Source organism: Giraffa tippelskirchi, chromosome 4, assembly GCF_054371585.1.
Source record: "Giraffa tippelskirchi isolate mGirTip1 chromosome 4, T2T-mGirTip1v1.2.pri, whole genome shotgun sequence".
Taxonomy (NCBI): domain Eukaryota; kingdom Metazoa; phylum Chordata; class Mammalia; order Artiodactyla; family Giraffidae; genus Giraffa; species Giraffa tippelskirchi.
The window spans coordinates 185864529-185877000 of NC_137278.1; the positions used below are offsets into that span (position 1 = coordinate 185864529).

Here is a 12472-nt window from a genome sequence, read left to right on the forward strand (position 1 = left end):
CAGTAGATTACAAATTGCTAGATAACAATATAGAATTTTTTTGTACCTGTAAATGAAGTTCACAGGAAAGCAATCCAAAGCGACACGGTATCTTCATAATCTTCTGGAGCCCAGTGCCTTCTCTTTAGATCTGTTACTGTTTCTAGGTCACTTCCTGGTCCAAGATGCTAATCAAACTGCTCAGCCATCAAGTCCACATTCCAGGCAGCAAGACCGGAAATGGGATGGAGAAAATCCCATCTCCTGTCTTCCCAGAGATTGCACACAATTTTTTGGCTTACATTTATTGGTCAGAAATTATTCACATAATTCTACAAGCAAGGGAAGATGAAAATTTACACTTTATTTTTGAAAGTCTCCAGGTGGCCATGCTTCCTGTGAAAAACAATAGGTTTTATGATGTTAATATACTATTAGCGAAGAATGGCTGTTAGTGTAAACAACTGGGTGAGTTTGCCACAAAATTACAAAGAAGCCATTTGTATTCTCACTCAGCATTGCTGAGGCTGTGTTCAGTTGCTCTTCAACTCTTTGCAACCCCATGGACTGCGGCCCGCCAGGCTCCTCTGCCCATTGGCTTCTCCAGGCAAGAATACTGGAGTGGGTTGCTACTTTCTCCTCCTGGTGATCTTCCCAACCCAGGGATCAAACCCACATCTCCTGAGTCGGCAGGTGGATTCTTTATATATATTCCCCACCACTGAGCCACTGGGGAAGTCCATCAGTACCAAGCTTTTACATCAGATATTTAATTTCTTCTAAATTTTTACAACAAAAATATGATTGTTAACAGTAAAGACACCATAGATAACATTCCTTAAATTAACTTTCTGAATTATTTTTAGTTATAGCTGGCAAACTGCTAAGAAAAAGGTGGAAGGAAGGAGGTTTCTAACATGCACGTTTGTTCTCAGTGGAGTTTATTCTCAGTGGTATCTCTACTATCTTTCATTCTGAAAATGAATTACAAGGAAAACCATACTTTATCTTTTCCACCATAATATGCTAATTTCAGTACATGAGTTCTTGAGAGATTTTGGAGGAGAAAACATTTCCTGTTATGAATAAATGGTTAAGATTTGAATTATCCCATAGACATTGATGGAACACTGCTTTTTATCATGATCGTTAGCCTCTAATCAATGTCATCCAAGATCTGTTCCCAATATACCTTTCTAGGTTTATCTCACACAACTCTTTTTCATGTATCTTTTAAAAATTTATGACATGTTGCAACATGTGAAGTATTATATGACTTTCTCAAACAAATTAGATCCGTTGTGCCACCCAAATATATCCTGCATCTTTGTTTCCCTATGCTTGAGCCATCTTAGTAGAGTAACTCCCATCACAGAACTATAAACTTATTGCAGATTATACCCTGGTGGTACAATGCTTAAGATTTTGCCTTTCAGGTGCAGGGGATTCATGTTCAATCCCTGGTCGGGGAACTAAGATCTCACATGCTGTGGGGCAACCAACCCCATGTGCTGCTAATTGAGAAGCACCCAGGCATCACAACTAGAGAAGCTCTCATACCACAACGAAGACCCAGTGTAGCCAAAAAACAAACAAAAAACTTATTCCTTCATTTAAGACTTAAAACAAAAATTTACTTCCTTACAAAAGCCTCTCTAGAATTCCCACAATCAGAAATGACTCCTTTCTATATCCAAATATAACTATTTTTGTGTGCTAAGTCACTTCAGTCGTGTTCGATTCTTTGCAAACCTGTGGACTGTAGCCTGCCAGGCTTCTCTGTCCATGGGATTCTCCAGGCAAGAATACTGGAGTGGGTTGCCATTTCCTTCTCCAGGGGATCTTCCCAACTCAGGGATCAAACCTGCATCTCTTATGTCTCCGGCATTGGCAGGTGGGTTCTTTACCACTAGTGACACCTGGGAAGTCCAAATATAACTATATTATATTCAATATTTCCTATACTATTTTACAGTTGATTTTATTGAACACCCACTGTGCAATCTCTGTGCTAGATTTCATTCATAGCATTTACAGTCTAGTGAGGGACATTAAACAAACAATATTTTCTTATGCACATTCTACAAACTGTCTCAGGTTTTACTTCTGTTCATCTTGCTTACCTCTACAAGGTAAAAAAAAAAAAAAAAGGAAAAACTGTCTCATCATCTGTATACCCTCTTGACATGTAGTACTGCGCCTTGCACTGTTGCTTACATATTCAGCAAAAATATATGATGAGTGAATATTCTTTGTTTGTTTCATTTACTGCTTTCCCCCAACTCCAGGAGAGGCAATAAAAAGTATGTTACCATTATGTTAACTGCTATAGAAAAATTCGTTTAAAATCAAAGCACACATTTAAAAAAATATATGTGTCAACTGAAAAACAGCATAATCTAAAAGTTGAGAATTATGCTTTATTTGGTGGACTTGCTGAGGACTTAAGTCTGGGAGGAAGCCTCGCAGATACCTCTGAGGGACTGCTTGGAAGAGTAAAGGAGGGGTCAGGATACATAGGAGTTTTGCAAAAACAAACCAGATAGTTGAGCATCAAAAGATTTCTTCTAATTAAAGGAAAAACAAAAATCGCAAATTAATGAACTTAGCATTTTTCTGTGTATGCGAAGATGCAAGAGTCCAGGCTCATTGAAATTATTCCTTTGTTTTGCATTAACTGTCCAGGGCCAGTATCCCATTTTTATCTATCCTGAATCCTCTCAGGGTGTACATTGTGGTGGGGATTTGATGGTCACAACATCCTTTGTTTATTGATATGGCAGGTGACATTGCCCATCCACATGCATGTATCTTCATTATAGGAATGGTGGAGATGGGGAAGAACCTACAAAATGAAAATTCAGCCTTTACCTTATTAGACTACAAAGTGTCCCCGTGTAAGATTACATGAATTTCAGGAGAAGACTACATATCAGATGTCCAGTGTCCAGACTTGCAAAAACCACACTGCTGAGTCACTTCAGTCGTGTCCGACTCTGTGTGACCCCATAGACGGCAGCCCACCAGGCTCCTCCATCCCTGGGATTCTCCAGGCAAGAACACTGGAGTGGGTTGCCATTTCCTTCTCCAATGCATGCATGCATGCTAAGTCGCTTCAGTCGTGTCCGACTCTGTGCGACCCCATGGACAGCAGCCCACCAGGCTCCTCCACCCACAGGATTCTCCAGGCAAGAATACTGGAGTGGGGTGCCATTTCCTTCTCCACAAAAACCACACAGATGAAAGTAAATTCTGTCTAATCTTTGTCTGCTTTCTGTGATTAAAAGACAGAAAGAACACACCATAAAGAAGTGATCTTCAGGCATTTTGGGGGATACTTACATCCTGCTAAAACTACTGTGTATCATGATGTTTTCTCAGCAGCATTTTCCTTGTTTTCTCTTTATCCAGTCTTCAGATCTGCGGAATGGATCACAATTAGGAATCCAGTCATTCTTTCGCCAGCTCAGATTCAATTAGCCATATGTTACAGGCAGCAAACACAGTGGCTGTCAGACTTCAGCAATTACCAAGGGGAAAGAAGGTTGTAGGGTCAAAATTGCGGACTTAAAAAAAACTCATAAAGTAGAGGCAAACTCCTAATTATAGAGCATTAATCAGAATTTTTGTCTGATCATTCATCAGTCATCTCCACGGACCAGCTCTATCCGCGTGGGACAGAGAGTGGAGCTCCTAGAGCAAAGGTATCAGAAAAGGAAATGAGTAAATATGCAATTCTGTTTACTTTCTCCATCTCAACAATGAGGAAAAATCAATAGGCTTACAGAATATGGCAATTGTATTTTCCAATGAAGGCTCTTTAGAAGGTAGGATTTTGTTGTTGTTGTTTGTTTTGTTGTTTTTTTTAACTTACAAAGGCTGATTCTAAACAAGTGGTTTTCTCACGGTGGGACACTTTATGCTTAATTAGGGCTGTGCTGGGTCAGCCCTGCTGTGGGAAGGGCTTAGCGTGGAGGATCACCATTAAATTCATTTTACTCAAAAAAGGTGAAGTTAAATTTAAAAATTTCACATTGAAAGCTGTGTGAGTTCTGAACTTGTCTTCTCTGTTACACGCTGATTTGTTAGAGAAAGGGAGTTGGAAGTCCTAAGGGGCACATAACATTAAAAAAAAAAATAGTTAAAAGAAAATGAGTATTGAGGCATGGAGTTCTTGAGGAAAAACACACATAATAGGAAGGTTTGGTGAAGAAATCTACCACTTTATAAAACCTATTAATTTTTGGCTAACCCACCCATTCATGTTCTTCTCCAAAGAAGGAATAGAGTTACAATACAGCCACACTCCATTAAAAATAAAATTTATTCCACAGCAGGTCTGCCTCCTGGGCTAGCTTCATCTTAGAAAAGGCCTATTATAAATCCCAGTAATTTCCCCATGAGTTCTACAAAGAGTGTTTCTTCGTGGTGGGTTTGAGTATTTTATCCACTATAATTTAAATGTCTCAAAGGATGTCACTTCAAGTCATTTCCCTCAGGAAAGTTGCTCCAGCCTGAAAAATATCTTCATTAAGAGATTTCTCTAGTATTTAACCTGGGAATTTTCCATTCTGTTTTATCTGGCATCAGAAGTATGTCCTTTTCTCCCTAGCTTGACCACTGAACTTTGTTTGAGGAGCCAGTATGCTGGCATGAGAAGGGTGGTTGCCTTTTCTTCATAAAATAAGTGACTTTGAGCTCAATTTTACTGAGCCCATGAAAATCCCCATTTGCTTTCATCCGCTCTACGTATGTATTGGAGATGCCAGTTTTGAGAATTTGGTCAAGGAGAAACTGAGCTTCGTTTAGAGGAGGATGAAGGCCAGTGGAGAGAATTTTTAAATGTAAATTTTAATTACTTCATACAAATAAAGCTTTTTTTTTTTTTTAAGAAAACATTGAGAAGTTAAACTTTAATCTGGCAAAATGGAAATTGAGGAAACCAAAGAAGTTACAAGACATATGTGTGAAGTTTCAGAACTGTTTCCTTTTGAGGTAAAAAACAAATAAATGAAAAACTGGGAAAGCATTTTGCTAAGTAGTCAAGGCACAGATTTCTGATCCCTTTATGAACTTCTACCAAAACTCTTTAGCTTTAAACAATTCTACTTTAATTTTAATAACTTAATTGAAATGACAAAGGAGGAAACGGTTGTGGAAGCCAATATATTAAAAGACTGTCAAGGAAGGCCTGAGAGCCCTATGGTACCGATAATTCACTCAGCTCTACGGGGATGTGGATTTTTGTCACTGGAGTTCTTGGACTTTTCAATATGTGTGCACGCTGACAGTTCTATAGGAAGCAGAGCACTTCAACGGAGATCCTAGAGGGTCCATAGATGGAATGGTGCAAGAAAATACACACACACACACACACACACACACATATAAGCTACACATAGTTCAAAATGGTTGCTTCTGACAACCTTGTAATTCAACTTTTGTAAAAAGAAAACTCTAGGGACTTCCCTGGTGGTCCAGGTGTTAAGAATCCACTTTGCAATGCAGGGGACATGGGTTTAATCCCTGATTGGGGAACTAAGATCCCATATGCAACTACTGAAGCCCGGGCCACAAGTAGAGAGTCCCTGTACTGCAGTGAAATATCCTGCATGATGCAGCTAAGACCCAAGATAGCCAAATAATAAATAAAAAGTAATATTTAAAACAAACAAAGAAAACTCCAAACTCCTTCATTTAAATCAGTGTCATGATGGCTTCAGTAAGGATTGCTGTGTTGGGCTGTCATATAGGATTATTCAAGTCACCATACAAAGGCCAGGCCTGAATTTAACAGGCCACTGGTTGCAACTAGCCAGTGTCATTGGACACCACCCACTGGTTTATGTTGAAGCTTTCCTTAAGCTTTTAAATTCTGAAATTAAGAGTTTAAGAAATACAAGGGTTTATTGCAGCAATGTTTACAATTGCCAACACATGGAAGCAACCTAACTTGCTTCTGCTGACAGATGAATGGATAAAGAAGATGTGGTATATATATACAATGGAATACCACTCAGCCATAAAAAGTAGGGAGTCATGTCACCTGCAGCAACATGGATGGAACTAGAGATGATCAGGCTAAATGAAGAAAGTCAAAGAGAAATATCATAACATATTGCTTACGTGTGAAATCTAAAAAACTAATACATATTAGCTTGCATACAAAACAGAAATAGACCCACAGAAAACAAACTTACGGTTACCAAAAGAGAATGGGGGGAGGGATAAATTAGGAGTTTAGGATTAACATATACACATTGCTATTTATAAAACAGAAAATCAACAAAGGTCTACCACATAGCACAGTGAACTATACTCAATATTTTGTAATAATCTATAAGGGAAAAGAATCTGAAAAAGAATGCCAAGAATATATGTATATATATAACTGAATCACTTTCCTGCACACCTGAAACTAACACAATATTATAAATCAATTAAACTTTGATTTAAAAAATTAAAAACGAGTACAAGGCGATCCTGCTATTTGCAACAACATGAATGGAACTTGAAGGCATTATGCTAAGTGGAATACAGCAGATCAGTCAGTCAGTCAGTCGGTTATGTCCAACTCTTTGCGACCACATGGATTGTAGCCCACCAGGCTCCTCTGTCCATGGGATTCTCCAAGCAAGAATACTGGAGTAGGTTGCCATTTCCTCCTCTCGGGGATCCTCCCAACCCAAGGATTGAATCCACCTCTCCTGCATTGGCAGGCTGATTCTTTACCACTGTGAAACTCTGAAATGCATCAGATAGGGAAGGACAAATACTGCATGATATTCACTTATATGTGAGTGAATTTTTTGAAAAAAGGCAAACTGGTAGATACAAAGGAAGATTGGTGGTGCCAGAGGTAGTGGTGGGTGGGTGGGTGGCTGAGGGATGGCGAAATTGGTAAAGGTGGTCCAAAGGTACAAGCTTCCAGTTTTAAGATAAATAAGTCCCAGGGATGTAATGTACAGTATAGTATCTTCCCAACCAAGAGATCCAACTCAGATCTCCTGCATTGCAGGCAGATTCTTTCTGTCTGAGCCACCAGGGAAGCCCAACTATGTGGGGTGATGGATGTTAACTAAATCTTGCTTGCAACATATACATGTATCATATCATTATCAGTACACCTAAAGCTAATACAATATTATATATCAGTTACATCTCAGTTAAAAAAAAACCCCATTATCACTAAATTGATTAAATTTCCAAAGACTATTTGAAGAAAAATAAATAAAGATATATAAAAAGGCATGAAATAAAAATGTGTGCCCTAATGATTTATCACAAAGCAAGTCTTCTTGCAACTACCACTCAGATCAAGAAATAGAATCTGGCCAGCGTTCCTAAAACCCGTGGCACATCCCCTTCACCTCCTCCTGGAAATTACGGTAATCACTTCCCGCTTGCTTTACAGTTCCAATGTATCCCAAACTCTATAGTCCTGCCTCTTTTAAATTTTATGGTAAATGGAATCCTACAGAATAAATGCTTTCATGACAGACTTTTTTTTCTCAATACATTTGTGAAATTTACCCAGGATCTGATCACAGCTGTAGTTAGTTCATTTTCACTCTTTTATAATCTTCAACTGTATATATATAAAATTTATCTATTTTACTCCCTTTTTTTCAGGAAAAGAAAAGATTTATTATTTGCAGCAAATAAGAACACTGGGGATCTTTCCCAAAATAGTGTCTCCTATTTATCTATTCTACTCATAATGTGCGTTTGGATATTTCCAATTTGAGATAAGAATAATACCATTAAGAGCGTTCTTCTGTCTCTTGGTGCACATGTATACACATTTCTCTCTCTTCCTAGGAGTGGAAATGCTGGGTCCTGGGGCATGCTTGTATTCAACTCTGCTGCTAGTGCCAATCTCTTTTCTAAGGAGGTTGTACTAATATACTTGCCAAGCAGCAGTGAGTAAGAGTTCCTGCTGCTCGCTACTTGCCTCAATGACTGGTATTATCAGTCTTTTAAATTTTGGCCATTTTGATGGGTTTTGTAGTCAAAGGAGAATTCACTCTCCACACAACTCTTCTGACAACAAATGTGTGGGCTTTTCAAACCAAGAAATTCTCTAATCCTCTGTTGGCACCCTCTGGATGTTACATGATTTTATTCAATTCTGACCCACTACCTCGAGTTAGTATAGACCCTACAGCTTAAAGGCTCAGTCCCACAACGCTGCCCCCACCTCAGATGCTAATTGCAAGTATTAACAGAAGGTTCCAGGTTACCCACACTTCTGTCTTACTCGACTAAAAATTGAGGGTTCTCTTAACCCCCTTAATGTGAGGTTTGAAAATTTGCTATAATGGTTCACAGAACCTAGGCAAACACTTTATTATCATCAGTTTATTTTAAAGAATGTTATTGTTGTTGTTGTTCAGTCACTCAGTCATGTCCAACTCTTTGAGAACCCATGGACTGCAGCACAGCAGGCTTCCCTGTCCTTCATCTCCTGGAGTTTGCTCAAACTCATGTCCACTGAGTCGGTGATGTTATCCAACCATCTCATCCTCTGCTGCCCCCTTCTTCTCTTGCCCTCAATCTTCCCAGCATCAGGGTCTTTTCCAATGAAAAGAATGTTATAGGGCTGCATTAAACAGCCAGATGAAGAGATACATGGTGCAAGGTGTGGGAAAGGGGTGTGGACCTTCCATGTATTCTCTGGTTGTGCCAACTTCTCAGCACCTCCATTTGTTCACTGACCTGCACTCTGCTCTTTAGGGTTTTTATGGAAGTTTACTATCAATACATAGGCATGGTTGATTAAATGACTAGCCATTGGTGATTAATGCAACTCTAGTCTCTCATGCTTTCCTGGACATTGGTGGACATGGGGCTGAAATTTCTAAGTTTCCGATTATGCCTTGATTTTTCTGGGAATTAGCCCTCATCATGAAACTATCCAGGGATCCTGGTGACCAGTCATCTCATCAGCTTGTGATGAAACACGCCTATCACTCTGGAGATCCCAAGCATCTCAGAAACTCTTATGTCAGGAACCAGGGACTTAGACTAAATATTATAACAAAAATGCTCCTGTTATTCCTGTCATTCAGGAAATTACAAGGGTTTTAGGAGTTCTGAGTCAGGAACTAAGGGCAGAGGCCAAATATAATATTTCTTGTCACAGCAGTGTTATCTCACTTAGTGTTTGTTTACATTTCCCCCGACTTTACATTAGTGAAAGTGAAGTTGCTCAGTTGTGTCCAACTGTTTGTGACCCCATGGACTGTAGACTACAAGGCTCCTCTGTCCATGGGACTTTCCAGGCAAGAGTACTGGAGTGGGTTGCCATTTCCTTCTCCAGGGGATCTTCCTAACCCAGGAATTGCACCCAGGTCTCCTACATTGCAGGCAGAGGCTTTACCGTCTGAGCTACCAAGGAAGAGTTATTCAACTCATATGCTCATATATTCACTGGCTATTAACTATCATATTTTGTGAAGTGGCTGTTCAAATTTCTTCCCCATCTTCCCTTTGATTGCTAGAATTTATTATTATTATTATTTTAAAATTTATTTTATTTTTGACGGTACCATATGGCACTTAAGATCTTAGTTCCCTGACCAGGGGTCAAACCTGTGCCCTCTGCATTGGAAGCACAGAGTCTTAACCAATGGATCACCAAGGAAGTCCCAGATTTTATTATTATTGTTATTGATTTGCAGAATTGTTTAGGTGATTCAAAATACTTTGTCTCTCACTCTTTGGCTTACTTTGTACTTACAGTGTCTTAATGAACTTGAAGTAGCAAAATTTATAAATCTTTCCTTTATGATGATACTTTTGGTGTCTTGTTATAAAGTCTTTGCCTACCCTAGATCATGAATATATTCATCTATCTTATCTTCTAAAAGCTTCAGAGTTCTGTATTTCACATTTAAATCTGCAATCCATCTGGAGCTGCTGTTTCTGAATTGTATGTAATTGAATTCAAGTCCATTTCCCCCTGCTTCCATCCCCAGCAACCCCCAAAGGGGATAACCAATATTCTTAACAACATTTATTGTAAAGTTTTGCTTTTCCTGAGGTTCAGAAGTGTTATCTTAGTCATTCAGGAATCTATAAATGCACAGTCTTGATTTTATCTCGTTATTTTGCCTATCCTTTCATTAATATGCTACTGTCTTCATTACAGCCACATGAGGAAAACTACCAGTGTCTTGTAGAGTAAGTTCTCCCACCATGAATTTCTTTAAGGGTACCCTCACTATTCTTAGTCCATTGGCTTTCCATTGATTGCCATTTTGTAATCTAGCTAGTCCACTGAATTTTAATATATTTTCTAGAATCTCTTCGAATTCTATAAAAGCAACAATAAACCAAGTACATAAACATAAACATCAACATACACTTAAAACAATCTGGTCACATGGGTGACAGCCACTGTTGGGCCTTGCCCAACATTTAAAAAACACAACAAAGTAACAAAATAAATCTGACCACTGAAACAGCTATTTATTAAGCCCCATATCCCCTACTAGAGTATTTCTCAAACAAAAGTTATTTTTTAAGAACCAAATGTATTTGACAATCTAAACCTCTAAGGAGGTCACCCACCACGGACCCTAAGGGAGACTGTTACATGGGGGGTGAAAAACATACAAAAACAAAATAGAGAAAATAACAAGCTGCGTCAGTTTCCTCGAGGTGTCAGCCCAATCTTACCAGTTGACCAGAGTCCATCACCTGTGAACCTGTGACCCTCCTTCCGGGTGATTCACTTTCCTCCATGCGCCAGACCAGTTCCGTTGACATCTCTGCCTCTTTCTCCATCTCCTTGGCTTTTCCCTTGGCTTTCTCGCACAACTCGGATACTCTGTCGTCAGCCTCCCCATAGGGAGGCCGAATGCGATTCAAGGTGCCCTGCTCCGAGGCCTCCACCTGCGTTTTCATCTGGATGAGCGGATGTTCCATCTCCCACCACTTGCTCCTGGTCCTCAGACATGCACTCCTGGGTTCTCAGGTGAGCGCTTTGATGTCCTCCCGCAGGCAGTTGATGCCTAGGGGCAGAAATTGCTCGAAATCTATCTAGGGCTCCAGCACACCCACCTCCTCCAGAGCTTCCATTTGGTCCAGGTCCGAGGTCCCCACTTTTTCTGCCGCTGCTTCAGATCCACAGCCCCGGGACTGTTACTGCTCAACAATCTCTGCGGCAGTCGATGTGACCCACACTCCAGGTCAACAGTATTCCCGAATTATCTTTTAAAAATTTCCCTTTACTCCTCCCACTTCCCAGCTGATCTGGAAAGAAACGCCTCACAGGCATACAGCGGAGCCCTCAACTCACTGGTGTTACCGATTCTTTCACAACACAGCCAGTCCTGTGTATCTTATGTTAGGTTAGATGTTCGCTAATTGGGTGTTTTTAGTTTTGTTGTATAAATGGTCTAAACTCTTTATTTTCTGACTGTTCATCGCTGATATACAGAAATACGTTTGTGTCTAGTTGAAGCCTCTAGAAGATAACAGAGGAGGAGACTTAAGACCTGTCATGCAAAAAGAAATGCTTTTGTGTATTTTATATAGCAACTCGTTGAACTCTCTTGTTAGTGCCAAATATCGGTAATTCTTATGGAGTTTCTTCTCCCTCACCCCAGCTTTACTGGGATATAATTGACATACAGTGTTGTGTAAATTTAAGGTGTACAATTTGATGATTATATATAGTAAAATAACTAGCACAAGTAGGTAACATAACCATCGGGCTTCCCTGGTGGCTCAGTGGTAAAGAACGTGCCTGCCAATGCAGGCAATGTGGGTTCAATCCCTGGCTGGCTAAGATCTCCTGGAGAAGGAAATGGCAACCTCTCTAGTAGTCTTCCCAGGGAAATGCCATGGACAAAGGAGCCTAACTAGTTATAGTTCATAGGGTTGCAAAGAGTTGGACATGACTGAGTGACTCACACTTACACTTTCATAATTAATATACAATATTATATTAGTTTCAGATAAAATAGATAACTAATAAAAACCTCAGGAAGCAACAGTTAGAACTGGACATGGAACAACAGACTGGTTCCAAATAGGAAAAGGAGTACATCAAGGCTGTATATTGTCACCCTGCTTATTTAACTTCTATGCAGAGTACATCATGAGAAACGCTGGGCTGGAAGAAACACAAGCTGGAATCAAGATTGCCGGGAGAAATATCAATAACCTCAGATATGCAGTGACACCACCCTTATGGCGGAAAGTGAAGAAGAACTAAAGAGCCTCTTAATGAAAGTGAAAGAGGAGAGTGAAGAAGTTGGCTTAAAGCTCAACGTTCAGAAAACTAAGATCATGGCATCTGGTCACATCACTTCATGGGAAATAGATGGGTAAACAGTGGAAACAGTGGCTGACTTTATTTTTTTGGGCTCCAAAATCACTGCTGATGGTGATTGCAGCCATGAAATTAAAAGACGCTTACTCCTTGGAAGGAAGGTTATGGCCAACCTAGATAGCATATTTAAAAGCAGAGACATTACTTTGC

The 12472-nt window shown here is 39.7% G+C and overlaps 1 pseudogene; it reads right to left on the minus strand.

Moving 5' to 3' along the window:
* Positions 1–10647: 10647 nt before the first annotated feature.
* Positions 10648–11412, minus strand: LOC145545707 (MORF4 family-associated protein 1-like; annotated as a pseudogene).
* Positions 11413–12472: the final 1060 nt, after the last annotated feature.